We start from the raw sequence: 10,918 nt of genomic DNA on the forward strand, positions 1-10,918 counted from the left end.
GTTCAAGCGATTCTCTTGACTCAGCCTCCTGAGTAGCTGGGATTACAAGTGTGTGCCACAACGCCCAGCTAATTTTTTTTTGTATTTTTAGTAGAGATAAGGTTTCATCATGTTGCCCAGGCTTGTCTCGAACTCCTGACCTCAAATGATCCACCCACCTCAGCCTCCCAAAGTGCTGGGATTAGAGGAGTGAGCCACTGCACCCGGCCAGTGTCTCCCCTGTTGATGCAGTCAGCACCCAACGTGTGACACTTTCTCTTTGTTTCAGCGATCCTCCTTCCCTGTGACCTCCCTCCGGGCTGGAAGATCCTTGCACTCCGGAAAGCAGATGTTTCCCTGCTGTTGGAGGCCTGAGATTTCAGCGATAAGACCCGGAGGCCGGCATCCGGGACCTCATGAGAGACAGAGGAAGATGGGAAAGGGCTTATGAAGACGAGTTTCCTCCCTCAGGCCCTGGGATTACAGGTGTGAGCCACTGTGCCTGGCTGCAAATCTTTTTTTTTTTTTGAGACAGAGTCTTGCTGTTTCCCAGGCTGCTGTGCAATGATAGGATCTCGGCTCACTGCAACCTCCACCTCCCAGGTTCAAGCGATTTTCCTGCCTCAGCCTCCCGAATAGCTGGGACCACAGGCATGCACCATCACACCTGGCTAATTTTTGTATTTTTAGTAGAGATAGGGTTTCACCACGTTGGCCAGGCTGGTCTCGAACTCCTGGACTCAAGTGATCCTCCTACCTCAGCCTCCCAAAGTGCTGGGATTACAGACATGAGCCACTGCGCCTGGCTGCAAACATTTAAACACAAAAGAAGATCACAACCGGGCATAGTGGCGCACACCTGTAGTCCCAGCTACCTGGGAGGCTGAGGTGGGAGGATCACCTGAGACCAGGAGGTCGAAGCTGCAGTGAGTGAGCCATGATCACGCCACTGCACTTCAGCCTGGGTGAAAGCGTGAGACCTTGTCTAAAAAAAAAAAAAAGCAGATCATGCCCTCTCCTGCTCAAAAGCCTCACGTGGCTCCCCAGTGCTCTAAGTATAAAGTCTGCATTCCTTGCTGGGGACCCACAGGTCCCTGATGCCCAGCCTGTAGCCCTCCCTGCCTATATGGTGCCCCCCAACTCTCCCCAACTCACTTTGCTTCAGTCACAGCTGCCTCCTCAATGCTGTCCCAGGAGGCTGAACACATCCCCGCCTCAGGGCCTTTGGGCGTGCTATTGCCCTGAATCACCACCTCCACAAAGTAGCCTTCAGCAACCACTGCAGTTTTGGCCTGGTGCTTTGCCTGGTTTTCTTTCTTTTGTAAAATCCTGTCAGAAGTCATTTCCTCTTTCCCTTGTCTATCAGACATGAGGTCCCTGAGGGCAGGGTGTCCTGACAGACCTGGATGCCTTAAGTGCTTAATAAACATGAGTTAATGATGAATAATCCTTGCTTTACAGAGGAGGAAACAGAGGCTCAGGGAGGAAGGGCTGTTGGACCCCTTGAGTCTGAGCCCAGGCTGCACCAAATCTACCTGCAGGTGGATGAGCAAACTCCTCAACCTGCTCCCTGGGTAAGCAAAGCTCCAAAGGTTGCAAGGAGCAGACTTGGCCTCTCAGACGGGGGTTCCAAGACCAGCCTTTCCTCTCTGCTGACTTTTTGTTGTTGTTTTGAGACAAAGTCTCACTCTGTCGCCCAGGTTGGAGTGGAGTGGTGTGATCTGGGCTCACTGCAACCTCTGACTCCCGGGTTCAAGCGATCCTCCCACCTCAGCCTCCTGAGTAGCTAGGGTTACAGGTGCACACCACCACTCCCAGGTAATTTTTTGTGTTTTTAGTAGAGGCAGGTTTTCGCCATGTTGGCCAGGCCAGTCTCGAATTCCTGACCTCAGGTGATCTGCCTGGTTTGGCCTCCCAAGGTGCTAGGATTACAGGCATGAGCCACCACCTCCAGCCTCCTGGTGACTTTTTATTTATTTATTTTTTTTGAGACAGAGTCTTGCTCCGTCGCCCAGGCTGGAGTGCAGTGGCATGATCTCGGCTCACTGCAAGCTCCACCTCCCAGGTTCACGCCATTCTCCTGCCTCAGCCTCCTGAGTAGCTGGGACTACAGGCGCCCGCCACCATGCTCAGCTAATTTTTTGTATTTTTAGTAGAAACGGGGTTTCACCGTGTTAGTAAGGATGGTCTCAATCTCCTGACCTTGTGATCCACCTGCCTCGGCCTCCCAAAGTGCTGGGATTACAGGCGTGAGCCACCACGCCCGGCCTTTTTTTTTTTTTTTTTTGAGATGAAGTCTCACTCGGTCACCCGAGCTGGAGTGCAATAGTGTGATCTTTGCTCACTGCAACCTCTGCCTCCTGGGTTCAAGGGTTCAAGTGATTATCCTGCCTCAGCCTCCTGAGTAGCTGGGACTACAGGCGTGTGCCACCACACTCAGCTAATTTTTGTATTTTTAGTATAGACAGGGTTTCACCATGTTGGTCAGGCTGATCTTGAACTCCTGATCTCAGGTGATTCACCCACCTCAGCCGCCCAAAGTGCTGGGATTGCAGGCATGAGCTACCGTGCCTGGCTATTTTTTTTTCTTTTTTTTTTTTTTGAGAAGGAGTCTAGCTCTGTTGCCCAGGCTGGAGTGCAGTGGCGCAATCTCGGCTCACTGCAAGCTTCACCTCCTGGGTTCACATCATTCTCCTGCCTCAGCCTCCCGAGTAGCTGGGACTACAAGCACCCATCACCACACCCGGCTAATTTTTTGTATTTTTAGTAGAGACGGGGTTTCACCGTGTTAGCCAGGATGGTCTCTATCTCCTGACCTCATGATCCGCCCGCCTCGGCCTCCCAAAGTGCTGGGATTACAGGTGTGAGCCACCGCGCCTGGCCCATTTTTTTGTATTTTTGTAGAGACGGGGTTTCACCATGTTGGCCAGGCTGGTCTTGAACTCCTGACCTCAGGTGAGCTGCCTGCCTCCACCTCCCAAAGAGCCAGGATTACAGGCATGAGCCACCACCTCCAGCCTTCTACTGACTTTTACTTTGGGGAACTGACAAGCTCCCTGAGCCTCAGTTTTCTCTTCTATGAAACGGGTTAGCTAGGTGCAGTGGCTCATGCCTGTAATCTCCGCACTGTGGGAGGCTAAGGCAGGAGGATTCCTTGAGCCCAGGAGTTAGAGACCAGCTTGGACAACATAGGAAGACCCCATCTCAACAAAATATTAAAAAATTAGCCAGGCTTTGTGGCTCATGCCTCTAATCCCAGTGACTCGGGAGGCTGAGGCAGGAGAATCGCTTGAGCCCAGGAGGCTGAGGCTGCAGTGAGCTGAGATCGCACCACTGAACTCCAGCCTGGGCGGTAGATTTAGACCTTGTCGCAAAAAATAAAAATTAATGCCGCGCGTGGTGGCTCATGCCTGTAATCCCAGCACTTTGGGAGGCTGAGGTGGGTGGATCACGAGGTCAGGAAATTGAGACCATTGTGGCTAACACAGTGAAACCCTGCCTCTACTAAAAATACAAAAAAAATTTAGCCGGGCGTGGTGGCACGTGCCTGTAGTCCCATCTACTCAGGAGGCTGAGGCAGGAGAATTGCTTGAACCTGTGAGATGGAGGTTGCAGTGAGCCGAGATCACGCCACTGCACTCCAGCCTGGGTGACAGAGCGAGACTCCGTCTCAAAAAATAAATAAATAAATACATACATACATACATAATTTGGTTACATGTTAGGCCCATGGGGTCCAGACTTGGACCTTGCCTTCCTCCCCCAGAGCCCCTGCTGTGCACTCCTATACTGGATAACGTTGGAGCCCTTGAGAGGCCTGGGTCCTGGGCCTGGATTCCAGGTAGCCCCCAGTCTGGGAGGGAGGCAGGGCCAGACACAGACGCATCCTGGGGGTCAGGATTGTCAGAGTTGTGGGGAGGGCTGGAAGGCTTCCTGGAGGAGACGGCCTTAGAGCTGGCATTTCAGCCCATACGTGGGACCAAGTACAAGTGCTCTGAAGTGGGGCTCAGCAGCTTGACCAATGGGCAATGAGGAGCTTGAGCCTCTCTCTGAGGTGTCCAGGAGAGCCACAGAAGATGCTGGAGCAAGGAGGTGGGCAGCACCGCCGGTTAGAGGGGTCCCTTGGTGTGTGTTGGTGGGGGGGATCCTAGAGGGCATAGCCAGGGCACAGGTGGCCAAACCAGAGACCCCGGCCTGTGCCTGGGGACGAGGAATACTTTCCCTCTGGCAGACCCAGGGAAGAGGCTGTAGCATGTGAGTCACCCAGCTGCTGTGAGAACATTCGGCGCGCGGCAGCCCCGCGTGGGCTGTCACCAAGCAGGAACACAGCCCCCAGAGCCCCTGTGAGCTGCCTTCCCCACGGGCTTCTGCTCTCTGTTCCCACAGCTGCTCCCTCAAGGCCACAGAAGGAGCGTGGGATGGGGGGACAGGCAGGGAGGAGGCCGTGTAGACTGCACAGCCAGCATTTGGGAGCTCCCGGGTAGAGTGGGGCTTCCCCGGCAGAGGGCCCACTGTGTTCTGGGGCTGCCCTAGTCTCAGAACTCTGCTCAGGGTGGGGAAACTGAGGCTCAGAGAATGGTAGGGTCTGCGACCATTCTGCACATGGACAGACACCTCGTTCTTTCCTAAGAGCTGAAACCCCCGCCCAGGGCCTGCAGTGTCAATGTGACCACTCCCTCTCTCTCTGGCTCCAAACTCTCCCATGGCTCCCCAGTGCCTTCAGAATGAAACCCACACAACTCACCAAGACCCACGAGGCTCTGCTCAGTTCCTGTGACCCCCTAGGTGTCAGCAATCCCATAAGCTTTTCTCCCACTTGTACTCCACTCTAGACACCTCTCTCCACCTCAGGGCCTTTGCCCATGCTCCGACCCCCAGTGCCTAAAGCACCCTTTTAAAATTATACCTGTTTCATCCCTCAGGAAAGGTGCAAAGAGCTCATGAAAGGTTATAAGCCCAGGAACACACAGCAAGCTGGTGGGACTTGGGATATGAAACCAGGCCCATCTGACTACCCCCACCCCCCCCACCCCCACCCCCTGGCAGCCCCTTTCCCGGCCATGGTATCACATCAAAAACAGCCTGGGCCGGGCGCGGTGTCTCACGCCTATAATCTCAGCAATTTGGGAGGCCAAGGCAGGCGGATCACCTGAAGTTAGGTGTTCGAGACCAGCCTGGCCAACATGGTGAAACCCCATCTCTACTAAAAATGAAAAAATTAGCTGGGCGTGGCGGCACGCGCCTGTAGTCCCAGCTACTCAGGAGGCTGAGGCAGCAGAATTGCTTGAACCTGAGAGGGCGAGATTGCAATGAGCCGAGATTGTGCCACTGCGCTCCAGCCTGGATGACAGACTGAGACTCTGTCTCAAAACAAAAAAAAACAAAAAGACTTCAGACCAATCCACCATGGAGCTGGCTGATTCTCAGCCCCTCCAGATTTTTTTTTTTTTTTTTTTTTGAGACAGAGTCTCGCTCTGCCGCCCAGGCTGGAGTACAGTAGCGCAATCTCGGCTCACTGCAACCTCTGCCTCCGAAGTTCAAGCGATTCTCTTGCCTCAACCTCCTGAGTAGCTGGGACTACAGGAATGCGCCACCATGCCCAGCTAATTTTTTATATTTTTAATAGAGACAGGGTTTCACCACATTGGCCAGGGTGGTGTTGAACTCCTGACCTCGTGATCCACCCGCCTCAGCCTCCCAAAATGCTGGGATTACAGGCGTGAGCCATCGTGCCTGGCCATGCCCCTCCAGATCTTGCCACCTCTGGCTAGGTGCCAAAGACTCTCAGGCCTTGGGCCCAAGGCCCCCTGTTCAGGGAGCTCCAAGGCCAGCCGACCCCCAATTCCCGCAGTGCCTCCCCTGATGTGGCCTCAATTTCTGCGCCCCACTTTCTGCCCTTCAAGCGCTGCTGATGGCGGAGCCTTCAAGGACGCCACAGCCAAAAATAATCGGGCCCGACCTACCTCCGGAAATTGGGGCAGCCCCGCCCAGCCACCTGGCACCCAGGAGGTAATTAGTGCACGTGGCAAATTAGGGTAATTAGGTCTGCGGGAACTGAACCTCAGGTCCAGGTTTGGTGCTCAGAGGGGCCTCAAGCACTGCCTCCTCCCATCCCTAACTCACTCTGGTCGTAGGTCCTCAAATCCATAAACTAGTGCTGGCGACCCCAACTCCACGACCCTTTCTTGCCTAGGCCTGAGGGAGCCTGGCCTGGCTCCGTTGCTTCATGGGGGGTTGTTGAATGAATTAACTTTAGCCGTGGGCAGAAGTCAAGTTCTGAATTTAAGGCAGGGTCTCCTTCAAGTGATGCAAAATCACCAATAGTATTGAGTCATCAAACTCCCTTTTGCCTGACCCCCATGTGTCCACCCTATGCTGGAAGATGACAAACTCTAGGGAAACATCAGCCCTTGTCTCAGCCCTTGAGGGACACTCAGGCTGGGGGAGTCAAAGCTGCACACAGATACTCCCAGGAGTCAGGGCTGGGCCAGAAAGAGGGAAGAGGGCTGGAGAAGGTCTAGAGGTAGAGGAGGGAGCTTCTTGGGGAGGAGAGCATTGAAGGTGAGGCTTGGAGGGATGATTAGGAGTTTGCAAAGAGGCTAATGTCTGGAGGTTGGCCCAACCAGCTATGGCTTGGGGAATGAGGAGAAGGAAGAAGGAGGTAGCTGGAGGGGGCACCTGAGGGGCCGGGAGCTAAAGATTTAGAGGATGTCATGCCAGGTTGGACCCATTTATGTCCTTGAGAGTTCCGGCCTGGTTGGAGTCCTCTAACTTCTGAAAAAGAGAGTAAGAAGTTGGTTCAGGGTCAAAACCACATACCAAAAATAAATATGATGTTTATAATAGCAAGCATTTATTAAGCACCTACAATCACGTTCTCTTCACATAAAAACTCATTGGAGGCCAGATGCAGTGGCTTACATCTGTTATCCCAGCCCTTTGAGAGGCTGAGGCAGGCAGATCACTTGAGTCCAGGAGCTGGAGACCAGCCTGGGCAACATAGTGACACCCCGTCTCTACAAAAAATACAAAAATTAGCCAGGCATAGTGGTGTGCACCTGTAGTCCCAGCCACTCAGGAGTCTGAGATGGGAGGATTGCTTGAACCCAGAAAGGTGAGGCTGCAGTGAGCCATGATTGAGCCACTGCACTGCAGCCTGGGCAACAGAGTGAGGCCCTGTCTCAAAAAAAATAAAAATAAAAATAAATAAATTTTAAAAAGGGCTGGGCGTGGTGGCTCACACTTGTAATCCCAACAGTTTGGGAGGCCAAGGGGGGTGGATCACTTGAGTCCAGGAGTTGGAGACCAGCCTGGCCAACATGGTGAAACCCCTGTCTCTACTAAAAATACAAAAATTTAGCCGGGTGTGGTGCCGTGCACCTGTAATCCCAGCTACTAGGGAGGCCGAGGCAGGAGAATCGCTTGAACCTGGAAGGCAGAGATTGCAGCAAGCCAAGATTGTGCCACTGCACTCCAGCCTGGGCGACAGAGCAAGATTCTGTCTCAAAAAAAAAAAAAAAAAAAAAAAGAAAAGAAAAAGAAAGAACTCATTAGATCCCTACAGTAAACCTCAGAAGTGAACACCATTCATATGCCCATTTTATGGATGGGGAACTTGAGGCACAAAGAAGGGAAAGTGACTTCTTCAGGGTGGCACTGCTGGTAAGCGGCAGGGCTGGGATTCACTCCCTGGCTCACGTGATTCCGAAAGCCACCAAGTTGAAAGCTGGAACCTGGGGATCTCCTACTTCTGAAAGTGCTCACAGAAAGCTGTCACAGGGGCCAAGTGTGGTGGCTCACGTCTGTAATCCCAGCACTTTGGGAGGCCAAGGCGGTCGAATCACGAAGTCAGGAGACTGAGACCATCCTGGCCAACATGGTGAAATCCTGTCTCTACCAAAAAAAAAAAAATACAAAAATTAGCTGGGTGTGGCGGCGAGTGCCTGTAATCCTAGCTACTTGGGAGGCTGAGGCAGAAGAATAGCTTGAACCCAGGAATTGGAGGTTGCAGTGAGACGACATTGTGCCACTGCACTCCAGCCTGGGGACAGAGTGAGACTCCATCTCAAAAAAAAAAAAAAAAAGAAAGCTGTCACAGGTCAGGCTTGTTCTAGGTGCAGGGACAAATCCATGTAAGAGGTGAACAGTAACCAAATCATGCCATAAACACACCTGACGTAGTCACCGAGACCTTCACTGGGAGGCGGGCACCCAGCCTGGGGGAAGAGCAGCTGGACTGTCCCTGCTCTGGTGGCACAGAAAGCCTCTGGGGAGGAGAGACTGTTTAGCCTCACTCCAAAGGCTGGGTCAGATCTAACTAGGCAGAGACCAGAGCCTGAGCCATAAAAGCCATTCGGCAAATGCAGTTTTCTTAGTGCTGAATGAGCTGTTCGGGCTCCCGCTTGGTTTCCCCTTTAAGGCGGGAAGCTCATTCTCGCATACCATTTTTCAGCCCCAAAGGAAAGTTGCTTTCCTAGTCAGCCACCTTGGGGTGGTGGCCTCTGCCTGCCCTGCAAGGACACCGCCAAGTCTGTTCCTTCCTTCCTTCCTTCCTCCTCCAACTTTTTTTTTTTTTTTTTTGAGACAGAGTCTCCCTCTTTCACCCATGCTGGAGTACAGTGGCCTGATCTCAGCTCACTGCAACCTCTGCCTACTGAGTTCAAGCAATTCTCCTGCCTCAGCCTCCCGAGTAGCTGGGATTAGAGGTGTGCACCATCACGCCCGGCTAATTTTTGTATTTTTAGTAGAGACGGGGTTTCACCATGTTTTGGCCAGGCTGGTCCCAAACTCCTGACCTCAGGTGATCTGCCTGCCTCAGCCTCTCAAAGTGCTGGGATTACAGGCATGAGCCACTGCACCCAGCCCAGTTCTTTAAAGAGAGGCCTCCAGACCTAGGAAGAAGAGGGCCCAGACTGGGGTGGGGGCAGCTGCTCAGGACAGCCCTCGTTAGAGACGAGGTCTCACTATGTTGCCCAGGCTGGCCTCGAACTCCTGGGCTCAAGAGATCCTCCAGCCTCGGCCTCCCAAAGTGCTGGGATGACAGGCATGAGCCCAGCCCCTTTCTGTGACTCTTATGTTACCTGTTTATTATAGGACCAGGTCTAGGTGCTCCTCTAGGGCTGGCCCATCCATCCTGAAGCCTCAGTCTGATCCAGCATAACAGTGACTGTTCATCCCAGCAGGGAAACTGAGGCACAGACTCAGTTTCCCCAGCTGCAGCAAAGAGTGGCAGGGCCTTTGCCCATGAACCTAATGGCAGGCACCCCAGAGGACAGCTGCTGATATTGACTGAATCCTTCATGTTTCTCCCTCTACTAGAAGCCCTGAAAGCATTGGCCCATTTTCCAGGTGAGAAAACTGAGGCCCACACTGAGGAAGCCACTACCTCAGCATAGACTTCGCTAATCCAGCTTCAGGTTGGGGCTGCTCAAGGCCAGCCCTGTCCCAGCCCCTCCCAGAGACCGGAGAGGGTGTTCAGGGAAGCAACTCAACCCTTCACTGTCTCTTTCACTGTTGCTTTCTGCCCACACAAAGGGCAAAGTCTGCCTGGGCCCCTCGCCCAGCGCCCCTGTAGAATAGCCACATGGCCCCAGTTCTGCACTTGGCAAACTCTAAACAGCTTCCAGAAGCCTCGGCCATGCCAGCACCTTTCCCAGATACTTTTTTATTTTTTCCATTATTTTGTTGGTAATAAAGAAAAGTCATTTTTTGCACAGAACAGACGGTATTTTCTTTGCTCCCCACAATGTTCAAGCAATTCGTGGCTTCCGGCCTGAGAACAGAGCCAAATCCTTCCCTTGTGCAGATGCCTCGTGAAGTTAGAAGCAGCCAGGGAAACCAAGTCTGTGCCTCAGTTTCCCCTGTGGGATGAACAGTCGCTCTTGTGCTGGGTTAGATTGGGGCTTCAGGATGGATGGGCCAGCCCTAGAGGAGCACCCAGACCTGGTCATGTAATCAACAGGTAACATAAGAGTCACAGAAAGGGTCTGGGCTCACGCCTGTCATCCCAGCACTTTGGGAGGCCGAGGTGGGAGGATCACTTGAGCTCAGGAGTTTGAGACCACCCTGGGCAACATAGTGAGACTTCGTCTCTAAAAATAAACTTTAAAAAAGAAAAAAAAAAGAGTCACAGGGATTGGGACAGGGGAGGGCAAGATCCCTTCTAAGGCCAGGGTAGTCAGAGAGGCTTCCTGGAGGAGGAGAGAGGGTGGTGGCGCTGAGCCTGGAAGGACAAGGCAGAAGAGATGCCTGCAGAGAGGGCATTCCAGGTGGAAGGAACAGTTTGGGCAAAGGCCTGGATGGGGGAAGACTCAGATCTTGGCCCAGGAGTCAATCTCCAAAAACAATCTGACCTGGAATTCACCTAAAGGTAATTTGAATGTAATGTAACTGCCAGCTCAGATATACTATTCTTCTTAGAAGGAAACAGAAATAAAGGAACAGGGAAAGGAGACAGGAACAGAGGTCTTGGAGATGAAAAGCAAAAGCCTCTCTGAAGTTGTCAAAACACTCAAGTGTCGGCCAGGTGTGGTGGCTCACGTCTGTAATCCCAGGACTTTGGGAAGCTGAGGGGGGCGGATCACTTGAGGTCAGGAGTTCGAGACCAGACTGGCCAACATGGTGAAACTCCATCTCTACTAAAAATACAAAAATCAGCCAGGTGTGGTGGCATGCACCTGTAGTCCCAACTACTCGGGCGGCTGAGGCAGGAGAATCGCTTGAATCTGGGAGGCAGAGGCTTCAGTAAGCCGAGATTGTGCCACTGCACTCCAGCCTGGGCAACAGAGTCAGACTTTGTCTCAAAAAAAGAAAAAAAAAGAAAAACTCAAATGTAAGGTCAGAGCTTTAGGGCGCCACAGGCCTTGGTTCCAGGGAGCTGCAGGACCTCTGTCCACAAACAAACCAACGGCACTGTGTGATTTTGGAGACCGTGCCAGAG

Source organism: Nomascus leucogenys, chromosome 10 (assembly GCF_006542625.1).
Source record: "Nomascus leucogenys isolate Asia chromosome 10, Asia_NLE_v1, whole genome shotgun sequence".
In the NCBI taxonomy this organism is placed as follows: Eukaryota; Metazoa; Chordata; class Mammalia; order Primates; family Hylobatidae; genus Nomascus; species Nomascus leucogenys.